Genomic DNA, 16,051 nt, shown 5'->3' on the forward strand with positions numbered 1-16,051 from the left:
GGAGATTGCAGGGTCGGTCAAGAGACTACTGTACTCCGTCAGAATTTCAAGATGCTGACAGGAAAGAGTACTGAACTCTCCAGTTCACAGCAGTGACATACCCAGTGCTAAGAGCACAGCTGAAAGATGCATTAGGAGTCTGGAGAAGATACGCATCAAACGCTCGAAGAGATCTAAAATGATCGATATCGGCCTTACTTTGATCACTTCTCAACCCATGGTTGAAGGCCAAGAGCCTAATGAGGACCGTGCCCTTGCAACCACCTCTACCATCGATGAACATCCACGTGGATGCCTCGACGGAAGAATGGGGATTTCACTCCCATCAAAGGAAAGTCCAAGGGACTTGGTCATCTCTGTTCAAGGCCCTTCTCATCAACAGTTTGGAAGCCATGGCAGTCCTTTTGACGTTGGGAAAACTCTCACCACGCAGATCAGCCCTCATCAGGCTGATCTTGGACAGCGTAGTGATAGTGAGATGCCTGAACCAACAAGGCTCGAGATCGTCCCATATAATCCATGTGGTTTTAGCCATCCCTTGCCTAAAGAGATGGCAATTATCAGCAGTTCACTTACAAATGATCCGCAATGTGACAGCGGATGCTCTACTCAGGCTCAAGCCGATAGAGTCAGAATGGTCTACTGACGCAGACTCATTCTCTTCCATCTTGGAACAAGTCCCGGAACTGCAGATCGACCTCTTCGCGACGAGCGTCATCAAGAAACTACCTCGATATGTAGCCCCATACGAGGACCCTCTATGGGAAATAACAGACGCCATGTCCCTAGTTTGGAACGGATGGACCTGGAATTTCCTGTCCCTTCCATCCAATCTCCTGCTGAAGGTCCTCAACATGTTGAGATCCTTCCAAGGAACGGCAGCTCTAGTGGCTCCCAAATAGCCCAAGAGCAACTGATTCCCTCTAGTGAGGGAACTGAGGCTGAGGCTGGCCCTTGTACTGAACCCAGCACTATCTCAGAGGGTTCAGAAGCTAATTGTCTTCGATTCATCACAGAGAGCCCAAAACCTTCATTTCCTGAATTTCTCGCCCTAGCGGTTAAGAAAAGATTTGGGATCTCAGAAGGCAATATAGAATTCCTGGAAGAATACAAGTCTAAGTCAACTAGAAGACAATATGAAACGTCTTGGAAAAAGTGAATTGCTTTTGTTAAAGCAAAAGGACCGAAAGAAATTTCAATTAACTTCTGTCTGTCCTTTATCCACCTTCATAATCAAGGTCTGGAAGCTAACACGACAACTACGTGTAAGTCAGCCTTGACTAGACCTCTTCTATATACCTTTCAAGAGGATCTGACGAAAGAAATCTTTAATAAGATCCCGAAGGCATGCACTAGGCTTAGGCCTGCAGCCCCTCCGAAGCCCATCTCATGGTCTTTGGACAAGGTCCTACATTATGCCTCATCTGTGAACAATGAATATTGTTCTCTCAAGGATCTAACCCAGAAGGTTATTTTCCTGTTCGCTATAGCCTCAGGGGCTAGAGTTATTGAAATAGTAGCCCTATCAGGAAATGAGAGCCACATTCAGTTCACAGAAGTGGGAGAACTGAATCTCTTTCCTGATCCAACCTTTCCCGCCAAGAACGAGCTACCCACTAAAAGATGGGGTCCCTGGAGAATCTGCCCTTTGAAGGAAGATGTCTCTCTATATCCAGTAGAGTGTCTAAAGGTCTATCTTCGTAGAACTTCAGACTTCAGGGGAGGACAACTCTTCAAAAGAGAAACCTCAGGATCAAACTTATCCCTAAAACAACTGAGGGTAAAACTCACCTACTTCATTCGCAGAGCAGATCCTGACAGTACACCCGCAGGTCATGATCCGAGGAAAATTGCTTCATCACTGAACTTTTTTCAATATATGGACTTTGAGTGTCTTCACTCATATTCTGGATGGAAATCATCCAGAGTGTTCTACAAACACTACGCTAAGCAAATCCATGAACTGAAGCATTATGTGGTGGCGGCAGGTAGTGTATTAAAACCTGTCGTCTATTGTTGCGATGAACAGTTAATTGATTGGGACTATCAATTAAGGTGAAAAGGTGTTGACACTTCCAGTGTGATACCTTTTGAGTGAGTGTCACCATGGTGACACTAAGTCTGTTCAAAACCTCAGGTGTGGAATTATACAGACAACACTTGTGCCGTGTGTACGTAGTACACAGTGTTGATAGTATACAACATTTACAGAATTTATTTTGGAAAAATTTATCAAAATTTTTCAGTTTTAGAGTGGCACTCACCATTTCTTCCCTTTCATGGAGGGAAAGATATTTTCTGTATACGTTGCACGTATAATTCTTTAATATGTTACATTCGTTTCACTCATTATTTCATTTAGTCATTTATTCGAAATAAATGTCTATTAGAATGTAATTGCGTCCTTTCTCGCCTTGCAATTTGCACATTAAATATGCCAGAGTTCTCTTACTTATTTATTTAAGTAAACCTCATATCATTGTATGCTTACAAACAATGGATATAGTTGACACTGATATTGTTCCGATAATATATACAAACTGTGAGACCATTTGTATATCTGGTGGATACTTATGTTTGTTCATACAATATATGCAGGTTTGTATAGTAGGCAAAAGACAAATTACTCCCAAATTTGTCATTTGTCCAGACCTTCCGGTCTTTAATCTAGCAGACTCACCTTTAGGTGGGTGGAAGACCTGTCCAACTGGCTGGAGACTCTTCTGGGATGGCCTCTAGTTCTGTATGATTCTTGAGGGATCCTCGCACCATGTTATCCTCTTTGGATGATGGCCTTAGCAATTAAATGCTGGAAGGGAAAAAAGATTTATTAGTGCATGAAGTTGAAAGATTACTAGGATCATTTCAAAATCCTATACCAACCGCCTCTCCTCTGTTATGAGGTCGGGATTGTAAACCCCATAAATGAGTAGGTGGGCAACAAACAAATCGGGATACTCGCCCGCAGAAAATCCAGATCAGTAGTGCAGAGTCCCTCAGATGCTGAGCCCTAAGAGAAGGGAGGATGAAAGTAGGAAGTAGCCAGTCACTCTCATATTCATCCTAAACTTACCCCGCAGGTAACCTCTACCCTCGATCTTCTGCTACTTGTCCCCTAAGGGAGCTGAGGTGTTAGATCACGTTGAGCTCCCACCACGGACCAATTATGAAAGTGTTTAAGCTCCTGTGGGTTACTTCCTGCAGGTAGTGGGCCGTGAACATAGTTTGGCATTTCCACCTGCCTGCGAGCAACACCTGCTGTATTGAGAGGTTTCTCTTGAATGCCAGAGATGTGCTGACCCTTCTGATATCGTGTGCACGGGGGGCATCTATTTAGTTGAGTGACATCCCGAGCAATAGCCCTTTTAATCACCTGCCTGATCCAAGAGGAGATTGAGTTCTTTGTGACTCTCCTCTTGATTCTGTCTGTGCTCAGGAACAGCCTATTGATCTGAGGTCTGGCTCCTCTCATTCTCTTAAGATGCAACCTCAGGGCTCTCACAGGGCAGAGTAACAGTTGCTCAGGATTATCTGTTACAGACCAAAGACTCTCAATCTGGAAGGAGATGAACCTAGGATGAGCTACTGCTGGATTTTAAGTCTTAGCTACAAACTCCAGAAAGCTGTCTTCACAGTCAAGTCCTTGTCAGAGACTTGTCTTAGCAGATCGTAAGGAGCTCCTTTCAGGGAATGCAGGACTTTGACAACGTTCCATGGAGGTGGCTTGACTTCTGACTGAGGGCAAGATTGCTCAATGTTTTGACATAGGAGGGACAATTCCTTCAAGTAGGAAATGTTCACTCCGTTCAGTTCAAAGACTAGGCTTAAGGCTGAGCGAAAGCCTTTCACTGCTGCAACTGAATAGAGTTTTTCCTCCCTGAGATACAGTAAAAACACTGGTACACTGCAGTCGATGAGTCCCGGAGGTAACCCGACATGTATAGCAACTGGTGTTGAAAAGCCTTTCCTTGCGAGGAGTTGCTGGATAACCTCCTGGCATGAAGACGCAGCAATGTCACTGTTCAGTGAAAAATCTTCTCGTTTGGTTGTTTGAGTAGATCGGGAAGTAGTGGCAGTTCCCTCGGTGTCTCCGTGAGCTGATGTAGAAGGTCTGGAAACCACTCTGCATGCTGCCATAGCAGAGTTATTCGGGTCATCATCAGGTCTTGGGATGCCATGTTTTTGTTCAGAAGCCTCCTTACTAGGCAGAAAGGGGAGAGCACATAGACGTCCATGTTATCCCACAGATGTTGGAAGGCGTCCTGCCAGAACGCACGTGGGTCCGGTAAGGGGGAGCAGTACACCGGAAGTTTCTGTTTGAGAGACATCTCAAAAAGGTCTATTGTCTACAAACGCCACAAATTCAAAGCTTTGTTGGCTATCTGTTGATTTAAAGACCATTCGGTCTTCTGCCCCTATGCCAGTTGGCATATGGACTGTGAAACGGTAACTCCTTGTTTGTTTATGTAGGCTACCAATGTAGTGTTGTCGGTCATCAGCCCTGAGTGGTGTCCTGAAAGGAGCTGATAGAAATGCTTCAGGGCCAGAAAAGAGGATTTCATTTCCAGGCCCAGATGCCGTCAGGTGTAACAGATGAGGCCCCCACCCTTCTTTTGATGCATCCGTGAAGAGCATCAAATCCGGAGGAGGAGAGAGAAGATCTATTCCCTTGAGCAGGTTGGTGTCTAATACCCACTACCTCAGGTCCCTCTTTTGCCCAATTTTCATTGGCACTAGTGTGTCTGGTAGGTCTGTGTGCTGAGACCAAAAGGTCTTCATCTGCAACTGAAGTGAACGAATGCGTAGATGGCTGTAAGGTACCAACTTCTCGAGAGAAGTCAGGTGCCCTAACAGATTCTGTGCTGGCAGTTCTTCTTTCACGAGGAAGTCCTGGGCTACCTGTTTCAGTCTCTTTGCTCTGTCCTCGGACGGGAAGACTTTGCCTAGTGTGATTTCGATTCTCCTCCCTAGTCATACCATATCTTGGACCGGTTGCAGATGAGACTTCTTGCGATTTATCAGGATCCCCAGATCCTGACAGAAGGCCAGAAGTTTTTCTCCATGGAGGAGAAGGGTCTCCTTCGAGTCTGCTAGAACTAGGCAATTGTCTAGATATCAAAGAACATGGAGGCCATTATTGTGTGCCTATGTGGATACTAGAGCGAAGACTCTTGTGAACACCTGGGGTGCTGTGAACAGCACTTTGAATTGGTATGTCTGATCGTCCATAGTAAAGTGCAGGTACTTCCTTGAGGATGGATGAATTGGGATTTGGAAGTATGCATCTTTCAGGTCTAACAAGATCATGAAGTCGTTTGGTCTGACAGCCTGTCTAACCATTTGTGCTGTTTCCATTTTGAATGGAGTTTGAAAGATAAACTCGTTTAGGGCTAAGTCTATTATGGGTCTTCAGCCCCCAGACGCCTTTTTTACAAGAAATGAGAGACTGTAAAAGCCTGGGGACCCTCCCGGGACCTCCTGGACACAGCCCTTCTCTCGCATGGTCCTGACTTCGGCCTGTAGGGCCTGGTCATTTGCCGATCCCCTGGCATAGGACCTCGTCACAGTTGGACTTTGAGTCAGTGGAGGGGAAGAGTCTTAATATGGAAGTCGACCAAGGGTTAGCTCCGTAATTCATTCCCCTCTGCCATCTGCTCATAAGACATCCCACAACCGGTGAACTGGTCGGGGGATTGCCCTACCTAGCGTGGATGTCCTCGCCGGGATTTCTTGCCTTTACCTTTGCATCCACTGGAACAAAAGGATGGCTTTAGGTCTTTCTTCTTTGGGGTATTCTGCTCCTGGCTAGTCTGAGGTTAGGGAGACTGTTGTCTCTTCCTTGGAGGAGCGTGCTGGAAGGAAGGAGAGGAGACAACCCAATGGAGGAGAGTGTCTTAGCTCACCCTCCTCCATCGATCCGCTACGATTTCAATGGCTTCCAGGTCAAACAAGGCGAGTCCGTCCATTGGAACGGTGTGCAGGCCCATTGCCTCTCTCTTCAGGATCTGCCTCTGGGATCTCGAGACAACTCCATCGCGTCGCCTCGAGATCCAGTTGACCCATTGGTTCACCACATTTTCCGTCAAGAATTTGAGTGTTCTCGCACCCGAGAGAAGGAAAGAAAACAGCGTCTCCATCCTCTTAGGGGTAGAGAAATCCTTGTTCTTGATGAGATACCCAATCATGACTAACCAATAATCTAGCCATGAAGTTGATTGCAGAGCACACTTTGCAACTCCCTTCATGTTAGCAGCACCTGCAGTAGAAAATTGAACAGGGAGAGTTGTCAGTTTCTCCAAAGGTGTCTGGGTCAACGATACAATCACTGGATCCAGCGTTAAGGGAGGAAAGATCGTCTCCCACTACCATATATTACTTCCTTTGCATCACGGGAGGAGTAGGAAGTAACTTAGAGTAGTCAAATTGATCCAAAATAGAGGATTCCTCTCCCCTTGTTGATTCCGTTGGTTTAGCATCTTCGGAACAAACTCAGAGAGGGGTATCCTTCAGTTGAGATGAAGGATATTCTCGGTCGTTGATCCTAACTGGCTTCCAGTTCTCCGAGCAAGAGAGCGGGTGAAGGTTACAAGATTCTGACTTTCGTGGAGAAGCCAACTCTCTTTTCCTAACCGACCTCGCGGCTGTCACCTGAGTCGCTGCCATCCTCTCCCAGGTTGGATCCATGCTCTTAGGATCCTTAGTCTTAAGGTAATCCTCATACCTTGACACTCTGGAAGGAGGTGGAGGTGGTTGTGGCGCTCTACCTAGACTAGCCCTCCTAGGGTCAGAAAGAGCGCTATATCCCTTGGGAGAATTCAGGGGAATAACAGGAACATTTGCCGCTACAGCTGGGGGATCATTGGAGATTCCCATTTCTTGTTTAATCTCTTTCATCATGTCTTGAAACCAAGGTCCATCCTTGGCTAACAAGGCACCTCATGAATTAGTCTCCCTGTGATTAGATAGTTCCGATCGCACCGTCCGAGATGGGGGAGAGGGATGGGGAGAACGCCTCAACCCTCCCCTAGGTGAGCGCTCATGGGGTGAACAACCGCAAGGTGAACAATCTTGACAAGAGGTTGGTGGGCGAGGCCAGCCAAGATGCTCTGCCACCTCCACCCTCTCCTCAATCCTAAAATAGCGATCGCTTGAGTGCGTAGGAACCTCATTCACTTAACGAGAATCTGGTTTCTTTGCTTCCAGCGGATAAGCTCTCCTATCCTTCCTGCTAGAAGGAAAGGCCCGTGATGACCCATGAAGCTTCTCCGCCTTTGGCGAAGGTACAAGATCCTGACAGAGAGCGTCAAGAATCGGAGATCTTTGGCTCACCTGTTCTCCCAAAGGAGAAAGGCGTAGTACTTTTCTTACCCTAAGAGGTGAGGAGGGACAGGGGGCTGAGCGCCTACGCTCCAGCGAGACTGGTAAGATCTCCGTATAGTTACCTGTCTGACCGATCTCGTAAGAAGATGGTCTCATGAAATGCTGGGTGTTTTGCTGTGCCCTGCAGGCACGATGACGAAGTGAGGGGTGCAGATGTAAACCTCCTCCCTCCTTCGTCATCCAGCTCCAAAAAGCTGTGCTCCGATGGACTTGAGTGTGGTATGGACGAATCCAATACCTTTCAGTGGTATCCTCATGGAGGAGTCCACTCAAGCGACGATCTTTCCTATTGTAAGCGTAAGGAACGATCCTGCCCTCTCTCTCCTGATGGCAGATTGCCTCGCGGATGAGGGAGCTGCCGCTCAGAAGAGAGGGTCGGAGAAGATTTCTCCTCTCGCATACGAGAAGGTCGATCGATTCCTCCTTCTGATGTCTCATCACCTGGCGAACGAAGGAGCTGCCACTCAGAAGGTTGTGTCGCTTCGTCTTTCCTCGGAAGGTCAGACAGCACAACACTGGACGGCAAACCTTTTGGTTGTCCAAGTTGTTTCTTCTCCTATCGGGCAAGCCTGGAAATAGGATCAACTCCCTGAACAACCTCTGGAACAAGGCCAGAGCTTGATTCTGAGACCTGAGGGTCTCTGGACAAGTCACTCCGAGGAGTGCTTGTCCTCAACTGCTCTAGTCCTCCCGCAAAAGCAGGTGGAACGTCGGGGAGAGCATAAGAAGAAGACTCAGCGCTTGAGTCCGCACACACACCCAAATGCAGGACCCCAGGTAGCTTCTCATTCCGTCAGACCCAAGCAGGACCACAGTACATGAACTGCATTGCCTGGAAGTGACTCCGTCACGGACAGCTCCTTCACTGCCTCTCTAGGGGAGACAATGGGAGGAGACCCCGAACAAGGTTGTCCCAGCGTTACCATGGCGCCACTCGTACTGCACCGTTCCCCAGAGGAAGCCAGTCGGGTGGAGTCAGGATGGGGAGATCGAGTCGGAGGAGAAAGAAGTCGGGTCTTCTTCCCCCTCGAAGGGGAAGAATCCCTTTTAGACTTCTTCTTCCGCCTACCAAACCTCACCCACTGGGAGAGCGACCACTGCCGACACACGCTACAATGAGACTCCTTCGAACACGAGTAACCTCGGCACGAAGGGTGAAAACTGTGAGGATACGTCTCCTCCGAGGACATGAAGGTGCCGTAATTGCAACCTTCACGGCCTGGACAAAGTAGCATGGTCAAACCTCACGGACATGACACCTGAAAAAGAAAAATTTTAAAAAATCAGTTCCAGCCACTTTAGGTTAATGGAAGTGAGACAGGTCTGCAATCTACAGAGCTGAAATAAAAAATGACATTTAGTCACCAGTGCTAGTGAAAGAAGTGGGTAAACACAACCCCGCTAACTAACGGTAGGTAGTTAAACCCTGTTTAACTTCAGTTCCGGCTAGTTCTCAGATCCGCTGAAATAACAATGCTATATTAAAGACCAGAAGGTTTGCATCTTGCGTTAGGCCAAATACAAATTATCTCCGAATTTATCATTTGTTCCCATACTAACAAAGATTCCATTATTTATGTGGATAACTCACTCTTAGGGGGGTAGAAGTCCTATAATCTGGCATGGACATTTACCTGGTTTTACCTAGCACAGTATATGACTGTGGTCTAGGGAAAACTTTGACACCTCGATAAAAATACAAAGTTTGTAAAATAGCCGCCTGTGCATCTATAAGAACATTCAGAATATATATAGGAATAAGTACAAACGTTCTCCATTGTTTCCCTTGCGAGAAACAATGTGGACGTGGAGAGTATATACTGTATATTTATAACTCATACTAGGCTACACAAAGGAAGTGATAATTACCTGCAGAGGATGAAGCCAGCTTGCAGAGAGATCCATGGTGCTGTACCCCAAGGGAGAGGAAGATGAAGAAATGAAACCCAGACAATCTCTCATTCATCCCAGTAAGTAATGCCTTCAACCAACTGCTACTTGTCCAACAAGAAGCCCGAGGTATTCTTAAACCACTTGTTGAGCAGCCACCACAGAACTGATTTTAAAGGTATCGAGTCTCCTGCAGGTCACGACTTTCAAATAATGGGCTGTGAATGAAGTTTGTCTTCTCCTAACACCCACCACGTCGAGCCAGAGGAGGATCAGGGGCCAAGGCTCTTTCAATACCCTGGCGAATCCATGATGACACGTTATTCTTAGTGATCCTCCTTTTTATTCTGCCAGAACTAAGAAACTAAGATTTTAGACCAGCCGTGTTGCTGCAGTGCATTTAAGATAATACCTCAAACTCCTCACTGGACACAGTAACAATTGATCTGGGTTATTGGTTACAAAACGGAGGCTCACAATATGGAAGAGTCTGAATCTAGGGGCCAGAACCCCCCAATCTTGAGTCTTAGCAATGAACTCAGAGACGAAGTTGAGTGTTACTTCCCCCCATCCCCTTGAATGGGCAATGTCATATGTGAGGTCATGAAGTTCACTGACTCTGCCGAAGCTAAAGCGACCAGGAATGCCGTTTGGTCAGCTGCATGGCGTAATGGTTTGTAAGGAGGACCTTTTAAGGACCTCAAGACACGAGCCACATTCTAAGTATCAGGCCTGATCTCTGACAGAGAACAAGTGATTTCATAACTCCATATGAGTAGAGAAAGCTCCAACCAAGAGGAGAAATCTACTTTCAGCTTAAAGGTGAGACTCAAGGCTGAGCAATAGCCTTTCACCACTAACACTGAAAGGAGGTTTTCCTACCAAAGGTAAACAAGAAACTAAGCTATTTTTGGAATAGAGGCATCGAGAGGAAAGATACTCTTTCACAACAAAAACCACAGAATTTTTCCATTTTGCCTGCTACACAGATGCAGGGGACTCATGCAAGAGTTTGGATATTTTCTCTGCAACTTTTCGTGAAAAGCCCTTCTGTCAGAGGGGGCGCTGGTTAGTTTCCAGACGTGAAGTCGAAGGGACTGCACGGTTCTGTAGAAGATGTTTGCGTGTGGTTGAGTAGATCTGGTTGTGGAGGGAGTTCTCTTGGAGGATCTACTAGAAGATGAATAAGGTCTGGGAACCACTTTGCATGATGCCATAGCGGAGCTACAAGGGTCATCATTAGATTTTTGGATGCTCTGGTCTTGCTGAGAAATTTCCTCATCAGACAGAACGGGGGAAAGGCATATACATCAATGTTGACCCATCGATGTTGAAATGCATCCTGCCATAGAGCCTGAGGGTCCGGGACTGGAGAACAGTATTGTGGAAGCTTGCTGTTTAGAGATGTTGCAAACAGATCAACAGTCAGGGAACCCCACAAAGTCAGGACTTTGTTGGCTATTAGAGGATTCAAAGACCATTTGGAGGCTAATATCTGAGTTGCTTTGCTCAGATTGTCCGTGAGCACATTCATCTTACCCGGAATGAAGCAAGCCGATATGGACACCTAATGTTCTTCTGTCCATCTGAGGATCTTTACTGCAAGATGGCATAGAGGCCAAGAAAAGGTAACGCCTTGTTTGTTATGTATGCCACTACCGTGGTGTTGTGAGATCAGAAAGTATTCGTCTTTGAGATCCAGAGTGCACATGAAGTCCTTTGATCAAACTGCCTGAATGACTGTTTCTGCAGTTCCCATTCTGAACTTAGTCTGTTGAACAAACTTGTTCAGAGGGGAGAGATTGATAACTGGTCTCCAGCCTCCAGTCGTCCTTTCCACCACAAAAAATTTAACTGTAAAAGCCTGGAGACACGTCCACAGCCTCTTGGAGAGCGCCCTTCTGCCCTGAGGGCAAGCTTCTTTGTGGATCCCTTTGCATACAAGCTTAGATGGACTGGATCCCGAGTCAGAGGAGATCACCTCGATCATCCATGGATCGGCCTTGTGATGTTGCAACCTCTGCCAGAGGTCCTGCAGTCATCCTCCCACAGATTAAGGGTGAAGAGGGATGCCATTCCCAGTGGGAGTGGCCATGACCTCAGCCACTGTCCTTTGCTCCCTTCTTGCCTCTGAAGGACTTATTCCCTTTCTGTCCCTTGGACTGAAAGGGCCGCTTAGACACCCTAGGATGTCCCGAATATTTGGAAGTTGAGGGATGAGAAAGGGCAGCGTGTTGACTGCGTGAAGACTGGAACGGCCTTCCATAGGACCTAGATGTCATGGCCCTATGGAGGAGAGAATCGTTGGACGATTTCTTCCTTTGATCAGCAGCCCTCTCAATCTCATCTGGAGCGAATAGAGAAGAACCCTCGAGGGTGGAATTCCTCAAACGGGAGACTTACACCTTCGGCACTTGCTTATGAAATTTCCCAATTACAGTGTCCCTTCTCTTGAGTATCGAATTCGCCAAAAAGTTGACGATGTGGTGCGACAAGAACTCAAGAGTACAGGTGCCTGACATCAGGAAAGACTCCAAAGACTTTCTTGATGACTCCTTCGACAGACCTTGGGAATGCACCATGAAGCCCAAGGATCCCAACCATAGATCAAGCCAGGAAGCAGCCTGCATGGCATACTTCGCGCATCTCTCCATGTTGAGAAGCTCAAATGTTGAGAGGGAGGCCCTCAAAGAGGAGAGGGTTTTAATCGAAGGGTCGAGGGATATGGTGGAATGAGGTTCCCCTTCGATCTCATAATACTTCTTTGTAAAACAAAAGGAAGTGGCAGAGATTGAGAGGACAAACCTGCTATCATGAAACTGGAAGTTTCGGCTATTTGAGCAATAGGCTTCCTCTTGGTGGCCATCAGGCCTTTAGACCAGGGCAAGGCTTCACTGGTCCTAGGGGGCTTCTGGGTCTCAAAGATCTGGTTCAAGACCATCTCCTTAGTCTCCCGAGCTAGAATCCCAAGAGTTGGAAACCCATTGATGGCCCTCATACAAGAGAGGACCAAAAGGTGTGTTCTGATTCACGTCTCTCTTGCTCAGAGTGAAAGCTCAAACTTGCAACTTTGGGAAGATTATCAGGATCTGAATTATAGAGATCATCTACCTCTAGGAGCTTGGGGTGGGTCAGTTTCGTCAACTGAATATGTGGAGGAGGCTCTTGGGTGTTGGAAGGAGCAGCCTGCGAGGGTTTGGGGACACCATGCCCCGAATCCTCAACTGGGGGAGGCAAAAAAACTGGACTCTGGTCCGGTGGCATTATTTCAATCTCTTTAGGATATGTAGGTATGGAGGAAGATCTCCTGGGAGAGCCCAAGTCCCTACTTCGTCTAGGGTGGAGGATCTCAGCATGAGGTAAAGTACCACCTCTCATCCTCCTCCTCATCTTCTTAGTTCTGACCTTCTTCACCTTTACTAGAGTACGGGGAGGGTCGGACATATAAGTTTCAGAAAATGGAGACACTATGGCACAGGATTGGGGTGGAGAAGATCCATGTGTCCTGTCCGACAATGGCCTCCTTCTAGGGTTGACACTCCTATGAGACGAGCTCCAAGAAGATTCCAATGGGATCCTAGGAGTAGCTCCAACAGGAGTAAATGACGACTGTGGTGGCTGGGGAGCCACACTCAAGGACTGTTGCAGGGTGGTGAGAAAGGTGCTAACCCATGCAGGAAGTTCAGCATCCTTAGGCAAGTCCTTGGGTTCCCTTGGAATTCTAGGGGGAGAAAATCTAGAGAGAGTCCTAGAGGGAGGTCTTTCTGATGTAGGGGAGATCCGCACAGGCAGCTGAAAGCACTCCTCTGATGGATGAGGAGGAGGGTTCGGGCTAATGGAAACATTAACAAACTTGTTCGGAGGCTCCTTGAACCCTTCTGGGAAGAGTATAGGCCATCCGCTAGAGGTGGTAGAAGAGGGAGGCTGAGATGGAGGGGTTGGCAGCGCATTTGCTCATGATTCTGAATCCTCTGCTCACGAATTGCTCGCGGAAATCAGCGATTTATGCGTAAACTCGCGTAATTCGAGAGCAGACGTGCTCCCAACAGGAGCAATAGGAGCTGAACCAGTTGGTAGAAGCCTGGAGTCTTCTTGCTGCTGTGAAGGGACCTTTACGCCGGACGATGTCGGCAGCATGGGCCTCTGAGTAGGGGGCAACCTTGAACGTTGGTGAATGTGTCACCATAGGATGCGAGCAGGACACTTGTCTAAGGGACAGTTAGTTTCAAGATCAGGGTCGGTCCAGGGTAGTTTGGAAGATTGGCGGACTGAGGAGCGATGCGCTGATGGACTGCATGAACGCTTAACTCTGCCTCTATACGAGGAATTTCTGGACCTTCATCGTGAATGCACTGTACTCGATCGTGAACAAACTGTTTGTGATCAGGAGCATTTAGCTCTCTCTCGATCGAGAACGGCGAGAACGTCGTGTGTGGCTAGCTCGCGATCACGAATGTTGGCATTGAGAGCGTGAGCATCGCTCTCGTGAACGGCGCCCTTATGAGCGTGAACGACGCCCTCTTGAATGGGAGCGTCATTCTCATAAACGCGAGCGTTATCACCTGGATCTAGGACACGAACGTTTGGACCTAGGTCGAAACTGGGATGCTCGTGATCATGCATGGCACGATTGTGAGACGTCTCCTCGTGAATAGGAACGCCTCTGGGAAGAGCGTTGAAAGTGAATGTCTCATGAGCGCAAAGCTCTAGAGCAAGAGCTCCTTCAAGAAGAAGAACGCTCGGATCACAATGATCATTGATCCAGATGACCTTCAGATCGTCACTTGGAATCATCGTCAACAGGATGCCATTGGGAAGAACGCGCTCTATCACCTTGTCCACCTGTGAATGGGCCAGGAAAGGGCGAAAAGGGAACCTCGCAAAAATCCAAAGCAGGAGATGTTCCAGGCTCTGGAGAAGGATACCTCCTGGCACTAAGCTGAAGAAAACGAACAAGCTCATCTTTCGTAGGGGTTGCAGGAACCCCTAAGGACAGCCACACCTGTAGTACATCTGCAATAGAACATGACTCCCTGGCAGCTGGAGGTTAAGTTGCTGCTTTGGGGGAAGCAACTATCCTCTGTATCCCGGGAAGGCCAAGGAGTTACTCTGTCTGCGATAGTACTCGATCGTCCCTCGAAAGAGGGAGAGCGAGAAGCAGCTTTAGGAAGAGATTTGGGGGTCCGAGAATAAGAACGCACTCTTTTCGCCCCTAAGGAAGAGAGATCGTGCTTAGCCTTCTTCTTCCTGCGCCGACTGAATTCCTCCCTTTGGGAGGCAGGCCAATCCCAACACACTTCACAGGGTGAACCCTGCTCACAATGATGGCATCGACACAATGGACACAGAGAGTGCAGGTCGGGCTCAAACGATGACATGGAGGTACCGTATGCAACACCCTTGCGCCTAGGACTCTTTCGCATGGAGGCGATCGGAAGAGAGAGTAATCACACCTGAAAAGAAAAAGAACAATAAAAAAGTCCAATGGCTACCTAGAGAGAGAGAGGAGAGGTCCGATCTCTACCGAGCCCAAGGAAAAAGTGAAGTACCTCACAGCTGTGAGAGTATATACAGAGGTGACAGGGTACCACCCAGCCAGCCCCCACTGACCCGCTCAATCGGTTCGGCAGGGTTGCCACCTCACACTTTTAGTCTAATGGCTACCCTCCAGCTTCACTGAAAGATATCCACATAAATAACGGAAGGTTTGTTAGTATGGGAACAAAGGATATGGTTTATTGGTAGACTCAAGAGCTTAAAAGATACATCTGACAGTCTTCCTTTAAAAGCATTGATCATAACAAAATTTGTATTCACTTGATTTGGAATCACATTGGCCAGTGTAATAAAGATGATCACATTATTGTGATGCATAATAATTGTAATTTTTGGTGTGCAGTGTCACAGTGACCGTTGCAGTCATGTATTGAATTTAGTATAATGTAAATTAGATAAATACTGTAGAATAGGACTTTTATTGATTTGTTCTGTAAATGTATAAGATTTTGAGTAGGTGTATAGATAGTATGAATATCATAAATTAATGAATTATAGTTTTCCATTCTGGTCAATGGATTATGGCAAATCACTTGCATAGTTATGAAATGTAAGAATGACAGAAAGATTACCTACATAGGAAGAGAAGAACATCAATACTTCTGTTTTTTTAACAGAATTGAGGATGGCAGGATTTGAGAACAATGAATGACTTTGAAAGTACGAAAGGTGAGACAAGAAAACAGACCAGGAAAGTGCTACTTAAAATGAGAGGAGATGTTTGATTGAAATCCAGAAACATCCAAGAAGATAGACATAATTGGTGCATTTTGTATAAAGTGGTACATAGGTTGCTGTAATGAACAAGTAGTTTATACTAATATGAACAAGAAAAACTCAAACCCAAGATGAGATAATTATGGTAGTGAAATTTAAAAGCTTATCAAAAGCTTTGGTTTCATTTACCTTACAAAGCTCAAATAATACTTTGATTTCATTTCTTTGCCATATACTGTACTGCTTTCTATAGGAACATATTGGATAATTTTTGCATTTCTTGAATACAAACCTCTATTCCTTATTCTCGCACAAAATCAAACATCATTTTTCTTTGTAACTATAAACAAATCTAAAGAAATTTATCATACAATCTAGACTTTATTAACATGCCGTGCTCATTTACTGAAAGATAACCTCCGATCATATCAAATTTTCTATCATTAACATTAATTACACATCCCCTCCCAAACACACACAAATAACACATTCGTGTGTATTCCACAAA

The 16,051-nt window shown here is 46.5% G+C and overlaps 1 pseudogene; it reads right to left on the reverse strand.

Moving 5' to 3' along the window:
• The window catches only part of LOC137635584 (probable chitinase 10), a 175,439-nt pseudogene that overhangs the window by 55,290 nt on the left and 104,098 nt on the right, over nt 1–16,051 (reverse strand).

Source organism: Palaemon carinicauda, chromosome 3, assembly GCF_036898095.1.
Source record: "Palaemon carinicauda isolate YSFRI2023 chromosome 3, ASM3689809v2, whole genome shotgun sequence".
Taxonomy (NCBI): domain Eukaryota; kingdom Metazoa; phylum Arthropoda; class Malacostraca; order Decapoda; family Palaemonidae; genus Palaemon; species Palaemon carinicauda.